Below are 16,195 nucleotides of genomic sequence, written 5' to 3'. Positions count from 1 at the left end.
ATTCCCATTTGTCTGTTGTCTGTTTTGCACCTGTGTTGCTGGGTATGAATGGGAGGAATATGTCACATAGTGATCTTTCTCCTCTTAACAAGCCAATTTATCAGGTGGTTCCTAGGTTCTTGGTGAACGTGGGGTCTTTTCATTACCCAGCCTCTCCCTCTTTCCCTCCCTTTCTTTATCTGCCAATTCAAAGAAAACCTTCAACAGAAAAAAAAAAAAAACCCCTTCCATATCATAAAGAAAAACGAGAGTAAATGACAAGAAATGCAACACTCCTTTTCTTCACAGCCGGACAATGAGAAGAGGGTGAAGATGATTCTTCTTAATTAAGGAGCGGGGTAGATATATAGCTAACGAGACGGTTCTAATTAAGAGCATCCTGCAAGGTGACGAGGTGATGCCGAGAAGCGGGACTCGGGAAGGATACAAAACAAAAACGCTTTCAGTTTAGTATCCAAAACCGCATAAAGGAGCAAATCTGAAATGCAAGAAATGTTCATCAAATGCTTTGCTTTTGCCTTGCATAATTACTGGTTTTGTGCTGTTTGAATGGCCCGGATGACTTCTTAGCGACGGCTTCCAAAGCCGGACTCCTGGGTGATGGAATATATTTCCCCAACAAGTGTTGTGCCCGTTTCTTCTCCCGTTGAGCCCCAGAGATCTGACACCTGGTAACAAGAATGTAGCTGCTGCCCCTTCTGCCTTTATCCTCAAGACCCATCCAAGCTAATCAACGACAGGTTAGACAGAGAGGTATGAAAGAGAGAAAAGACGGGGGTGGACTGAGTGGATGTAGAGCAGGATGGATAATTAAAATTATATGTGATGTAATCAGAAATCCACAAAGGAGCATCCTAATTAGCCTCTTTGGTTACCTTTTGTTTTTATCTCGTCTCCTCCTGTGCAGTTTATACAGCAAATTTAACAAAGTGTTTTACACAATATAGATGAAAACAAAGCCTTAAAAGTCAGATTAGAAATAGTAGAATCACAACACAAAGAGATGAAAACATGAGGTAACACTCCCCAGCAAACTGTGCTTGAAATGAAACAATGACTGAGATTTTTCTTACTTTCTTTCTTCTTAGTTTCTATTTTCATGGGTTTTTGAAGGTATTGGCTGACCAGAGTCTGTATGACACACAGTTTCAGGACAGTGAGTCTCAGCTTCCATACAAAACAAACAAGAAGGCAAAACACAATTATCTCCGCTGTACTCACTCTGTCTGTTGTTGGCTGTGTCTGAGATCACTTCAAAGGTATTTTATTTGAGTGTTTGAGTGACTTCTAAGTATAAATGTGAAGCTCTACATAGTGCACTCACATACTCCCACTGTGGAGCAGCAAAGTACTTTCTGCTAACAACTGCACAAAGCAATGCAAGTTCCCAGTTGTGCGACTTGCCACACAATGACACACAATAATAATCGAGTATGTGTAATTTCAGTGTACTGCTCACTGAACAGTGAACTGTACATAAGGAGTAGTGAGTGAGTCAAATAATTTTACACAACTTTAGAAACAACCAAAAACACAATATTGCTGACAGACAGAGCGAGAGAGAGTTATTGACTATAAAGGACTTGACATAAAAAATAAAATATACGGACTGTTAGTTAATCTATATTTTAATTCAGCAAATAAATACATGTTGGGCCGTTCGACAAAGTTAACCATGTTATTGTTGTAACCATGACAACAAAGATTGTCTAATGTTGAGGAAGAACTTATCTTAACCCAAATCACCATCTTTTTCTAAACCTGACCAAACCATGACCGTTACTATCGTAACCATGGCGAGGAAGGTAGAAGGTAGGTACGTCGCTGTCAGTACAGTACTGTTTCCTGTAAACCTTCATATGACCTCAGCCTCTCTCTCTCTCTCTCTCTCTCACACACACACACACACGACTCTCCTCCATCTTCCACTTCCTTGTTCCTTCCATGTTCCTCTGCTGCCCTACTAAGGTTTCAGCCCTGCATCTAACTTCTAACTTTGTGCCTGTCATTCTCTCTCTTCCTCTCTCTCTCTCTCTCTCTCTCTCTCTCTCTCACACACACACACACACACACACACACACACACACGGCCAGGTTTCAGGGCCATTTCTAACTTGGGTACATGAGATGAGGGGAGCCACATGACTTGTGATTCATGAGGACGCTCATAGAGCTGTCACACTGGAGGCAGGTGTCTCTCTCTCTCTCTCTCTCTCTCACACACACACACACACACACACACACACAGAAAACAGGAGTGTGACCTCATCCCTAAACATTGCAAGATGGTAGTCAGATGGCTGACAGAAGAGTCTTGTTGCCAGTCATAGGACCTAAGCTCACACACACACACACACACACACACACACACACAGACACACACACACACACACACACACACACACACACACACACAGAAACTCTAAATAGTGAGCTGAAACCTGATCAAACTGGCGAAGCGACAATATCATATTAAAAGTTATGGCTTGTGTTGCTGATAGACGGCTCTTCTGCCACTTCTCTCTGTGACCATTTGCCACAGTTTACTCACTTGCACCCATCAGCACCCACAGGTGCTGCATCTTATCATTACAGCTTTCACCGAAACACTGTCGTTAGGAGAAAATTATCTTTGACAATCAACTACCAGGTAACAGACAAAACAGTGGCGATTTGACACATGAAAACCTTCACATTAGCTGCTCTTGACACCTGGTTACCTGCTTTTCTGGCTAAAATCTGCATCAAACTAATTGAAGCATTTCAGATCTTGAATGAACAAAAGAAGAACTTGCCAGGAATTGCTTGCAAAGATAATACACTTTGCACATCAAATAGCTAAATAAGAAATAGTCATAAAGAAAAGATTAAAAATACATTGTAATTATGCTCTAATTTTGCAGGTAGTTTGCAGCGAGCGCATCTGAGGGATCATGTCTCCATGTTTAGTTAAAGGGATTATGTAGCTGAGGAGATTATTTATAAACCGTTGCTCTTGATGAGCTGGAGGTGGGGTTACATAAACGAACGAGGCTGTTGGTAATAATAGAAGGAGCAACAGAGATCCTGTAACCCTGATGGTGGAGACGAGTGGCCCCCAGCAGAAAGAAAGTCATGTAATAGTTTGCAGTTAACGTCATTTTATTTTCTACTTTCATTAGTTTTAATTGATTCTTCATTGTGTCATGCTGGTGATGTGGTGTTAGGGAAGCGGGTCAGTTGATCCACCACTTTTATCCAGACTCCCCCCCCCCCAACTCTTCATCCGGCACCAACATTGGGTCAAATTTAAATGTGTGCAATACTTTGGTTTTATAGCCAACCTGCAAAACACTGTAAACATTCCCATCCTCTTCAGTTGTACTTTGTTAGCAAATATTAGCATGCTAACAAAAATAAAATAAGAGTAAAGATAATAAACATCAGCCTGTTAGAGTGGATATTAGTGTTGTTTGTTTGCTAATGTTCTGGAATCAAACCTGAAATTCAACTAGTTTTGCTAGAAAACTAAATAGTATTTTGCTTTTTTTTTTTCATCACGAGGGCGCAGCCATCTTTGAACGAGCTAGATGATGATGTCAGAGAAATGGGTCTCCTCTTGTCTCTGTGGTTGTTGTTAGCTTGTTCCTTAGGTGACAGCACTGAGACCTCCAATGCTTCATTCTCCTGACACAACATGTGAAATGTCTTCTTGGTTGTGCAGCTAACATTTGCTGCTGTTGTCCACAGAGTCGGCCGACGACAGAATGGCCCAAAAGCATCTGTAGCTGGGTTTTTAAATTTGGTCTGTTGGTCTTTTCAATTCAACCAAACTTTCAAATTCAGTTTCCCAAACTAGTTACGAGTCTGACGTACGAGTCTCCGGCTTCCTAGTAAACAACCATTCTTGTGACAAAAACAAAGATGGCGGCGCACTAGGTTACAAATGCAGCAGCAAGGTAGCCTATATTAATGAGTGTTTTCATGATGTTTACAATGTTTTCATTGTGGTATATCTATCTAATGAACTGATGCTATAAATATGTGTTTATTTTGCATTTTCTTCTCCTCTTTTATATTGTCACTGTGAGCGTGTTAGCATGCTGACATTAGCATTTAGCTCAAAGCACTGTTGTATCTAAGTACAGCCTCTCAGAGCTTCAAGCATGGCTGCACACTCTTTGTGTTGTTTGTACAAATCTGCTGCTGAAAGTTTATCTTATATCTTTTATTAATTTAAGAAAGATTTGATTTGTTGAAGAGGCCAGTGAGTCCAGAAGAGCAACAAACAGAGGATGGAGCGATGACAAAAAGAAGCATAAAGGAGAAAATTAATTATACTCCAATGTAACAATCATGTTCAGATATAATAAGATGTATCTGTAACAACAGGGAGGTTGTATAAATCTTTTCAGTGGTTAGATTTCATGGCTGTTAAGTACCGGTATGTGTGGGAACTTTTGGACATGGATGGATGAATGATGGGGGATATTTCCACAGTGGCCTCTCTCCACACAATCAAACTGATGTGGAACCGTGTCTCATATTCTCATTCAGAAATGAACTGTGACAAGCCGTGAATTCCTCCCCTCGCTACAAGACCAGAATTCCTCGTTTACGCACCGCGCTGTTCACTTTTTTATTGAGACACCAACTGAGGATTTGTGTCAGGAATCCGTGTCATGCAGGACACAATCCGACGAATGTGGCACAGTTTTAACACCGGTAACCTCATCCAGGAGCCGCTGCTAAGGTTTCTGGGCTGAACGTCCTGCCGTCTCCACACTCGTCTACATTCTGTTACAGTTTACACCAACTGCTGCTAAGTCAATGTTAAGCTTTTATCATGTCAGTTATATGGACATGATAACTGTAAGAGGACTGAGGGAGAGGCAGCCAACGTGAGCAAGCTATAAAGTCCAGTGTTTCATTATATATATATATATATATATATATATATATATATATATATATATATATATATATATATATATATTTATACACAGTTTATAAATATGTAAGTTTTATACTAAAAGTGTGACCTTAATGCACCTTTTGCATCACAATCAATCAAAATCATCAACAACAAAAACCTTTATTTTATTATAAATTTTACCTGTATTAATTTTTTTTATTTATTAAATATTACATTAAAATTATTATTATCATTTTAAACTTTTTAGTGGCATTCAAGCAATTATCATAAAACATAAAATATATTTTCATTTAACACGAATAAAAGGAAAACAAACAAAAACAAACATTTACAAAATTCCTAAAAGTCTACATGTAAATTTACAGCAATGTACGAATCAGCAACTGATGTTTATTTGAATTAATTCTAAGACAGTGAATCCTCCAAATTAAATAACATAAATCGCCATTTCTATGTGCCCTCCAGAAAAAACGCATTCATACAGATGAGCCCCTGTCTGTCAATGCCTGAAAACGCCTGTTACAAATAACTGTTGGAAAATAAATTTGTTTTATGATGTGACAACAATGAGGTTAATGTTCAGACATGTTCAGGCACAAAAGTGACTTGGTCCGCTTTGAGGAAAGATCTGGGTTAAAATTATTACTCCTACTTTTGACAAATGTCTAAAGGGCTTTGTCATTAAAGGTTAACGTACTTTATGTTGTTTTGTGTGACTCAAATTAAAACTTGCAGCATGTGTAAGCTGAATACACAGGGTCTGATAAGGCAAATATGTTTTACACAATCTGACATGGTCTCACATTTGTACATTTGTACAATATTGCAGGTTCAGTATATGTTTCCTGTTTAATGTTTTATTTACTTTATTCAGTTACTTACTGTTCTACACTAAAACTAAACTTTCACTGTTTCTATTGTACAATATATTCTTATTCTGTTGCTCATGTGTCATCTCATCTATTGCTTCAACTGGGCTTCGATTGTTGTATTTTATATATTTTTTATTTGGAAACTAAAATACACGGAATACTGTATAAAATCTACAAGAAGAGGTTCAAACTGGAATCTTTAAAGAAATTTGCAAAAAGGCGATTTAGTGAACAAATATTGAGGGAAGCTCGATGTTATGATGAAAAATGTAAGTCAGCAACATCTCACATATTTTGGACGATTTGAAATATTATCTCAAGATGTCTTAACAATAATTGTTTCTTTTGCCTTCATGAAGAAGCTGTGAAGAACAGCCAACATCAGCTGACAGTTTGCCTCATATACTTTCAGTCTTTCTAGCTTACAAGTGTTCCCCGATGCTTATGAAGCTGATGGAATAGGTAATGCACCTGATATTTTTCAGATTTTTTGACATTTTACTTAAATTGGCGTTGGATGGAAACGCGGCTCTCTCACCTGGGGATCAGCCTGATAACAGTGAAAGCTGGGAGAGCTCGCCGGTCTGAGCGCGAGGATTCTCAAGATTCCCTGCAGCATAGCAGCCATGCTTCGCAGTGCTTCTGCAGCTTGTTAAGAGGGGATGCCAGGCATGGTTCAGCCCGTGTATATTTTCATTTAGTCTGAATGCTTGGCACACTGGGGCGGTAAATGGAGAGGCAAGGTGGGCATAGATGGCATAGTTACTTTGCACTTGCATGTGATGAAAGAAAACATTCATTAACAGATCTAATTTACATTGCTTCAAGAGGCAGAGCTGTGATTAACACCAACACACACACACACACACACACACAATTTATAACATTATATGTGTTATTTACAGTAGCAAACCCTGAGCTATACATTTGCTCCATACCAATGCATTTCTTATACTGTAATATTGGTTGGTAAAAGATAGCTTCAGTCTGTATAACTTACATCAACTAGCCTTAAAAATGGTAAATGTCATGTTTCTGCTTTTATGTTGATTATGGCAACAGAAAATGACCCATTAGGGAGAGATATTAAGGCACAATGATGAGATAATAAGCTTCAGAAATCATCAATTTGGTGAGTAAACTAATGCAAAAGATGGACTCTTTCTTTAAGAATAAATCGTAAAAAAAAATCCTCTTCAGTTTTATATTATGGTACTATTACTATTACTGGTTCTAACAGTCATTATTGCTTCCTGTGCAAAAACGTTGGGTGGTCCACAAATCTAATATTATTATTGTTTTTACATATGATTGGAAAGCTGCCTTCATATCTCACCTCCATGCTGGTTTCACCACATCACACCAGGACTGATGACGCTTCATGTCCCTCGAGTTCGTACTGAGCTTGGAGCGACTGCTTTTGGCTTCTTTGCAGCATCCACCTGGAACAAAGCACTTTAACAATTAATTCACTGGTACCTCTTAGTGATTTTAAATCCATAACCTATAACCTTTTAACTTCTGTTTCTACCTGCTTTAAGTTACGCTGTTGTTACATTATTTATTAATAAATATAATATAAATATTTATACTTTTTTTTATTGAAGTACAGTATTTAATTTTATTGGTGCACTAAAGACCAACCTTGTAATGCACATGTTGTGTATCCATTCTTGCTTATGACTTATGTGTCCCCTTATTCCATGTGTGTGTTTGTGTGTGTACATTTCTGTGTGTGTGTATGTGTGTGCATTTCTGTGTGTGTGTGTGTGTGTGTGTGTATGCATTCACCCGTTGAGCGCCTCTTTTCCAAGTATGGTCACTATGAAGCAGAGCTGTCGCTTAGGGGCCTTTGGTTGAAATTAATGAGCGACAGCCAAGGTTAAAAAAGAGGAGACAGCTGGGCCTGTCAGCACCCAGAACAGGAGCAGCAACAGCAGCAGGAGCACCCAGGGGCCCGCCAAGGAGACAAGGGAGCAAGGGAGCAGAGTGAGAGAAGAGAGGACCCTCAGCATGAGGGGATAATGGCCAGGGAGTTAAGTGGGTGAAGATCAGCTGAATTGACATGTGGGAGGAACCAATAAGATGTGCTAATTTTAAATCCTTCAGGATAAATACACCAGAAAACAAAATATTAAGTTTATAAGTTTATAGGAGCCTATTTATATAAATACGTCATAACAAAACCATTAAGTCAACATGACAAAATTAAAGGGCCACCTCACCCAGACTGTAAACAAAAATGCAAACATTAGGAGCCATCCCACTAAAATGGAGGTAAAAGGTCGTTAAATAAATTAACAGTGTTTTTTTGGGGACCAGTTTTGTGCTGAGCTGAATCTAACAGTTTGAACCACCTACAGACTGAAGACCGTCTCAATCAGCTCTGAATATCAGCTGTGAACAGTGTTGCGTTCACTTACTGTTGCATGTATTGAATTACTTTGGTATGGTGATGCAATCTCTCAACTTAGAAAAAGATTGAATTATTCGAGTCTTTGAACTCAACTGAGTGAAAAGTGATTTGTTATTTCCCCATTTCTAAACACAATATTCAAAGTAGGGAAGCCTCAAGTCCCCACATGTTGCTGTTAGCTGCTCTGGGTCATTATTGGCCTCAGTAGTGATCCACTGTGTCAGATCAGTGCATCAGAGGTGACAGTAGGGATACACACACTACTGCATTTTAGTTTTAAGACGCACGTTTGGAAACACTTTTGACCCCATTTTAGTTTAAAAAGTCAGGGGTTGCATTGTAGTCTGGATCTTTGGAAATGATGACGTAGACGTCCTAATCAGGGAGCGCCAACTACCAGTGGTGAAAGCAACATGGATAATTAATTACAAGCTACTTTTTTGTCTTAGCTAGCAGCTGTTTTGCAGTATGTTTTCTGTTGAACAAACCCACGCTTTTGGTGTTTTAATATGGCACAACCTACATGATATTATCATCACTTAACACTTTGTTGAACCTGTATTGAACAGTGAATCATTTCATATTGAGGATCAGGCACAGACCGAGTTAAAACAGAATAACTCCATACTTCCTTGGTAACTCTTATTTTTCCCCCATTTAATTTTTCCAATTTCTCCATTAGTCGTTAGAAGTTAAAGCCACACTCCGTCTCATACCTGGATTTTCCCTTTATGCAATCATCTAAAACCACCTCTTTTCATGTGAATGTCCTCATAGCCTTGTGTCAGAGAGCTCTTTTTCATGGGCTGGTAATGGTTTCTATGAAGGCTTTCACTTGGAAAAGCTGTTTTCCTCTTTATGGCACAGTAAGTGTTTTTAAAGTTTTGTTGAACATTAACTGCACTGAGTAGTAATGACATAAAGCGAGTGAGGCGCAAATGTGAATGGTAAAAGGACAAGGAGAACAAAGCAAAAGAAAAGGGAAGGGAGGAATTAGGCAGAGAAAGAAAAGACACTCTTCAGTCATGATCCACTTAGATATGTCAATCTGTCTCTGTGTTACTGCTAATGGCTTTGCACAGAGGCGGTGATGAAATAAGTATTGCAATGGACACTTTAAAGAGGCGAGAGTGGTTACAAGAGCAAGGACAGCTATGGTCTACCTGGGTTACAAAGTTTTCAAAGAATTTTCAACACTGATGTTAACTTTTTTTTAAACTTTTTCCTCCAGTATATTTTTATTATTAATATTTCCATTTTGTAATAGATTATTCAGTGCTATTTATCTTGTGCTATTAATGCGGATACTCATATAACACACAATTTAATATTTTCCATTTGAAAAAGTCCTCCAAGTCGAAGGACCATAAACTGTACGGCTTCGGTGTGTTGAACAACACAGCTGCACTCAAACTGCAGATAAAGTGTATTAAATTGTAGAGCTACTAAATGGGCAGTGAGTCATTCTGAGGTTAAAATGCAGTTGAATGAGAAGCTGTTGCAGCAGCACGAGGGAGTGTGCAAGTAAAAAGCAAGTCACCAGAATTTATATGTCCTTATGAATGTGTAAAAAATGGCCCAGGCGGTTAACTATGATTTTACTCCTTATACCTATTTTCTGGACTTGACTCTAATCTCCTCATATTTATTACCTCTGTTGAAACAAATTTCAACAGCACAGGTCAACTGGGATTCACAGCATGTTTTTAAATATACAGATACACATGCCCCCATATTTAAATCAATTTTTTTTCATTTGTGGATCATATTGAGATTGATATATTTCAATCTCTTAGCGTGAATTCTTACAGGACTATTAAGTCCAGAATGAATGACTTGCTCTTAAACTGACAATAAAACTCTTAAACCAGACAAATTAAAAGAATTTGGCTCATACATACAAAAGTTCAATTAAAGGAGTTGTGGCTTTTCATTTTAAGCACAAATGCAGAATCAATTATCTGGAATAAAGAGGGAATTAAAAAAAAAAAAGATACTAATTTATGGATCATGGGGCTACAAAATAGTAAATTTCCAAAAGCAAACACAAATGAATGTAAATACAGTTGATTATTAAACTTAAAGGTTATATACGATATTTACTACCACTAGAAGCTGCTGCTAACTAAACACAGCGGAGTAAAGTTAGCCTGCGTACACAGGAGCTAATAAAAAACAATCCAGACACAACCATCAGCCCACACTTGGTATGACATGCTCCACGTCAGTGCTGACTCTTACTCTGCTAGCGTTAGCTAACGTTATCATGCTTTCTGTAGCCGGTCACTAATAAAAAGAGACATGTAGCGTCAAGTAACTTACACACGGAGGAGAAAAAAAACAGTTCTGAGTCAAGCTTGAGCCCTTTAGCAGCTCATAGGCTTCTCCATCTCGGAAAAACCAGAGAAGACAAGATCCCGTCTCAAATCTTTCTTTCTCTCTTTCCTCGGTGGAGGAAATTCTGGTGGGTCGCTTTCACCTGAACGCTGCGTACGTCACTCTGCCATCTTGCTTTGCCTATAAACGTGGGCCAACAGATCCACAGGGAGGACCTCACGTGCACTCACATCCACTAACATGGACGCACGGCTGGACCACCGACCAATACAACAGAAAGAGAGGCCTGGATCACGACACATGGTGGGAGTGTAACTTATATCTTTTCATAGAAAATAGTTGTTTGCAGCCATATTACTGTTAAAAACCTTGTATATAACTTTTAATAAGAGCTATAAGTGTATTCCATGATTAGTGACCAGGACTTTCAGCAAGTTGCTTTATCATGAGTAACGTCGTAGTTGTTGTTGGTATCATAAGGAAGTGTCAAGTTTGTAAAACTTTATTATTATACTTTACAGAAGTTAACTGAAAGTCATTGGCTACCTGGTGACTGGAAAAACCAAGATCTAAAATATTATAGCAAGTCTTGAACAATGTTTAGCTGGAACTCAATATGTCTTATGTTCTGTATGTTAATGGGATAAAACAAGCAAAAACAATGTTAGGTATACTGACGAGTACTGATTGAGCTTAAATGCTTTGCAGAACTTTTTTCACAAATGCAATAGCACTCGCAGAGACATAAACAGAGTTTCCCTCATGAATAGTTTAAAACCTTTTTTTTTTTTTTTTTTTTAACATATTGTATATTTGAAACCAAAGCATTCCTGTAAAAAATGAGTAGTTTATAGGTCTGTGCAGCAGGTTATTATGACCCATAGTTACGTTTTGTTGCTAGGCGACATCTAGAGGTTGTAGTAATTATGACAGGAGCAAAGAGAAAAGTGTGATGACTAATTTATAGAGCCACAAAGTCCAGGTCAGGAGGAGGTTGGGTTGGATGGATGGGTCAACAACGCACAGGAATATGACCCAGGAGAGCAGTGTTCGATTCCCATATGAAAGTAGCAGTTCATGTTGTTTCTTTAGTCCAAGTTAACCAAGTTGTTATTATTGTAACCATGACAACAAAGATTCCCTAATGCTGAGAAAGTACTTATTTTATCCCAAATGAGTTATAGTGCCTAAACCTAGCAAAGCCGTGTCTGTTATTACAGTAACTATGGCGACAACGGTAACTACACCGCTGTCGTATCGGAGGGTTGAAAACCTGTATGGTCGCTCATGTTGGAGGACTGGTTACTGAGTTAGGTTGATAAATCCCAGTAATCAGAATACAGCCATTTATATTTTTCCATGCTTTTATCAACTAATTATTTATTCTATTAACAAAAACAAAAGTCTGATGTATTTGATTTTTCAAGCAGGAGAAGATCTCCACTTCCCAGCCCCCTGCGATGTTAAAATAGTGTACACTGCATCTGCCTGAGATATATATTCAGCCAGTGGATTTCTATCCCTGTGACAAACTCGCACAAAAGTCTGATCCTGCCAACAAGCAGTCCCTGAACTTCAAGGTTTTCTGTTTGAAGGTCATCACAGAAGTTATTCTCTAAAAAATGAATTAAAAAAATAAAAATAAATGGATATTCAGACATTCTTTCAAAACACTGCCCTTGCTATACCTAGTGTAATAATAAAATTTAATGAATTCAAAATTAAATGCTTATAAATTGTGAAAAGGTGAAAAAAATGTTACCCATTGATTCTGTCCAGTCTTTTGTGTGTTCCTGGACTGAAAAATAGACTCTTTGTGGGGTTTTGTAAATGCTTTTATTTTTGTTTCAAAATGAAGTAAATCATTTTAATCAGCGCAACATTAAATTTTTATTTTGATCAGTTAAATGTGAATTTCTGGGGAGTTGATTAAAATGCTTTTTGGATCTTTGTGGTAGACTGACTTTCTTTGAAATGGAGTGAAATGACATTTTCTGACATGAAATGCCAAAAGTGAAAACAGAAGAAGAGAAAGAGGAGAGGAGGGCTGACTGATGAACTTTGAAACTCCCACGTCACTTTTTTTTTTAAAGGACTCCACATGATTTATAGTTTTTGTGCTTTGCTGTACTTTCTTGTTCTTGTTTTTATTCTTCTAGTAATTTTTTCATGTTCATCTTTCTTCTTCTTGTCTTATTTTCCTTTTGTTGTACTTTCTCATGTTCTTCCTTTTGTGTCCTTGACTTGCGTGTTTTTTTTTCTTTTTTTCCCGCTGATGTTCTTCTTTGCACATATTCCTATTCTCTTCATATTCTTCTTACTTGTCATCTTCTTCTTTATTCTTGGTTTGTTTTCTCGTCTTTGCTCATATTCCTGCTCATGTTATTAGTACATTATTTAGTACGTTCCACTCTGCTCTTCTTCTTGCCAACAAATTCTCCAAAATAACTGAAAGAAAATGTTTGCACTTGCCCTCAGGAACAACACATTTTCTGATGTCTCCGTTAGCAGGACGAGATAATTTGTCAGTGCCAAAACTAAAAAAAAAAAAAAAAATCATTTTTGATCTGACTCTATTAGATTTGGTTCAGTTTAGACACAGAAACAACTTGATTAGGGTTAGTGAAAGATCACAGTTTGGGTTAAATAAGTGCTTCATTAAGGTTAGAGGGCCTTTGTTATCATATTGCCGTTAAGAAGACTTTGCTTGTCTACACTGAACCAAACATAAAAAACACACGTGTGGTTTTAGACAGCGTGCTGAATAACTTCTGACTGAAATGATTGTTGCTGATATTTTCTTTTTTACTTTCAGAATTTAAAAATGAAACCTGCAGTTTTGCTATTGTGTGATCTTCAGTGTGACTGTGGGGTTGTTGTTTTTTTTGTGTAGGAATTCACTTGTACTGTTGGTAGATAACAAAATATGCCGCATAAACATCCACTGGATTTCAAGTCAAACAGCACTTCAACTGGATAATTTCTCTGTGTATTTTAGTGTGTGTTTGTGTGTTTACTTAATATTTTACACTGGAAATACCAGTTTATCCACCCACACACACACACTTTGTGTTGTGTCCTTGGTGGGACGCTGGTAGACTAGTGGTAAATAGAGGGTCACGGTCGGGTCTTCCTCATCATGCGGCCGAACAAAACCAGCTCCACTCTTCCACCATGAAGGAAAAGCGAGTGGTGAAGAATGAACAGGATGTAACAACAACCGCACACACCTGCTCAGTCTCTCCCACATGTGTGCACCACTGTATGTACAGAGGATGTCTACACATTGATGTGTACATCAATGAATGAATGAATGACTTTGTTCAGATACATGATGAAGATACATGAAATTTAAAATAATGTCAGATAATCCAATTAAACCAGAAAGGTGTAAAAGAGAACGGAATCTATTTTTTTAAGAAGTAATGGAGATAAATTGTACATTTCCTTCATAAATCTTACAACAGGTGCAGCTTTTGCATGACTATTCTGGATCGTATTGTCATTTGTTTTTCTATCCAGCGCTTATTTGTAGCCCCACAGGTCTATTAGCACGGCTGCAGTCTTTTAGTGTTGTTAATATGAGTCTTTGTTGTACAGGAAGAGGGGTCCAGGTCAAACTCATGGTGGGACACTGGGAACGATGAGATATTTTAATTGTAAAATTCAAAACAAAAGTCTAACTCACAGAAGCTCTCTTTTTTTGGTAGACATAACACGAGGATCAGCCACAAGCTGTGTGTGTGTGTACATTTGTTATAGCGTCCAATCTCAGGCACACCAGAGTCAGTTTTCAACTCAAACTCAAGCTGTTCATTGTCCGTGTGTGTGTGTGTGTGTGTGTGTGTGTGTGTGTGTGTGTGTGTGTGTGTGTGTGTGTGTGTTTCAAAGCTTAAACTCGTCCACTGAAGGCAGGGCATGGTTGTATGTGTAGAATGCCCACAGCCAATGACACTAATTCGAGGGTAAGATGTGTTTATAATTTGAACCATATAAATTCTACATTTAGAGTTAAATAATTTTGGGTTATTCTGGGGAGACAATGTCATGCCCCCCCCCCCCCCCCCCCCCCCTTCACAGTGAGACTTTTTTTTTGGTCTCTGGAGAGCTGAAGCATGTTCCTGAGGTTTAGAAATGTCAACACTTTATCACATCTGAAGCTGTGCTTACATATTGCCACAGCTGGTGTTTTCTAATTTTGATGAATTACCTCTTCACTAATGAATTAACATCAACCACTGCACACTGCACCCGAGCTGTACCGGAGACTCGGACTTGACAGGTGTTAGACTTGACTTTTGTTACCCCCCCATATCCACTGGATTTGTTCCTGTTCCATTGTGGCTGCCAGAGATGATCCACTGTCTGTAGAGTGGGGGCCAATGTCCACCTGACACTTAAAGCTCTCTTCTCCACTCCATTATCGTTACACATCAGGTCTATTTTTCTCTGAAGCACTCTTGAATGTATAAATACCTACATTAATTGGCTAATAATGCATTTCATATACTTTCAGTCACAACTCCGTCAACTTTGTACTGAATTTTTCACATTGTCAAACTTTAATGAACTTAAATGTGCAATTAATTCTGAGGATAACTAGCAAACGGTCTTCACGGTGCTAACCTTTGAGGGAGTCCATAATGAATAAAGCTAATGCAGCTTTTTAACCATGTTGCACCAAACTGAGCTTCGGTGCAGGAGAATCACACCTGTTTCCTCTTTCACTTAAACTTTATTCGGATAGTTTTATAAGATTTGTAAAACTTTCTAATGTTCAATTGCTGTTCAAAAGCAGGAGTATAGTTACGATTTGTTGCTAGGTAACATCTAGTGGTTGTAGTAATTATGACAGGAGCAAAGGGAAAAGTGCGGTGACGTAGTTTATAGAGCGACAAAGTCCTCATCAGGAGGAGGTTGGGGTGGATGGATGGGTCAACAAAACACAGGAATATGACCCAGGAGAGCAGTGTTCGATTCCCATGTGAAAGTAGCAGTTTATGTTGTTTCTATCATCCATGACGGTTTGACAAAGTTAACCTTTGTTATTATTGTAACCATGACAACAAAGATCATCTAATGTCGAGAAGGTACTTATTCTAACCCAAATCACCAATTTTCCTAAACCTAACCAAGCCATGACCGTTATTATAATAACCATGGTGACAAAGGTATGCCGCTGTCGGTACAGCCTGCGTGTTTATTATTGTCACCATAACAACCAAGGTCCATTGCGCCTGCTGCCGTAGGGGACACTTCTATGGGTTGTAAAAACAACCTGTATGGTTGTTCAGGTTGGAAGACTGGTTGAGTTTGATGACTGCCCTTTAGAACAACTCATAAATGTCTAGTTATAAATTGTGTTCATAAAGTCCAGTGTCTCAATCTCTAGAAAAACCCACTGTCATTAGAAACTCATTTTGGATAACGAGGGGATTAAACGTCAGGAGCCTTGACTGAATACAAATGGTTAAAGTTTGGTCAGTACTGACTTGTTAGAGAGTTAGGGAAAGATGATGGTTTGGTGCAAAATGAGTACGTTGTTAAGGTCATTTGAGCTTTGTCATCATGGTTATAATAATAAACATGGACAAAGATATAGAACGATGGTTGTTGTGGTTAAAAGACACAACACTGACTAGTGGTAGATAACAGG

This window comes from Trachinotus anak, unplaced genomic scaffold, assembly GCF_046630095.1.
Source record: "Trachinotus anak isolate AG129_WGS33_773 ecotype Australia unplaced genomic scaffold, CSIRO_AGI_Tana_v1 ptg000031l, whole genome shotgun sequence".
Classification (NCBI taxonomy): domain Eukaryota; kingdom Metazoa; phylum Chordata; class Actinopteri; order Carangiformes; family Carangidae; genus Trachinotus; species Trachinotus anak.
Note: the sequence above shows the minus strand (reverse complement) of the source record.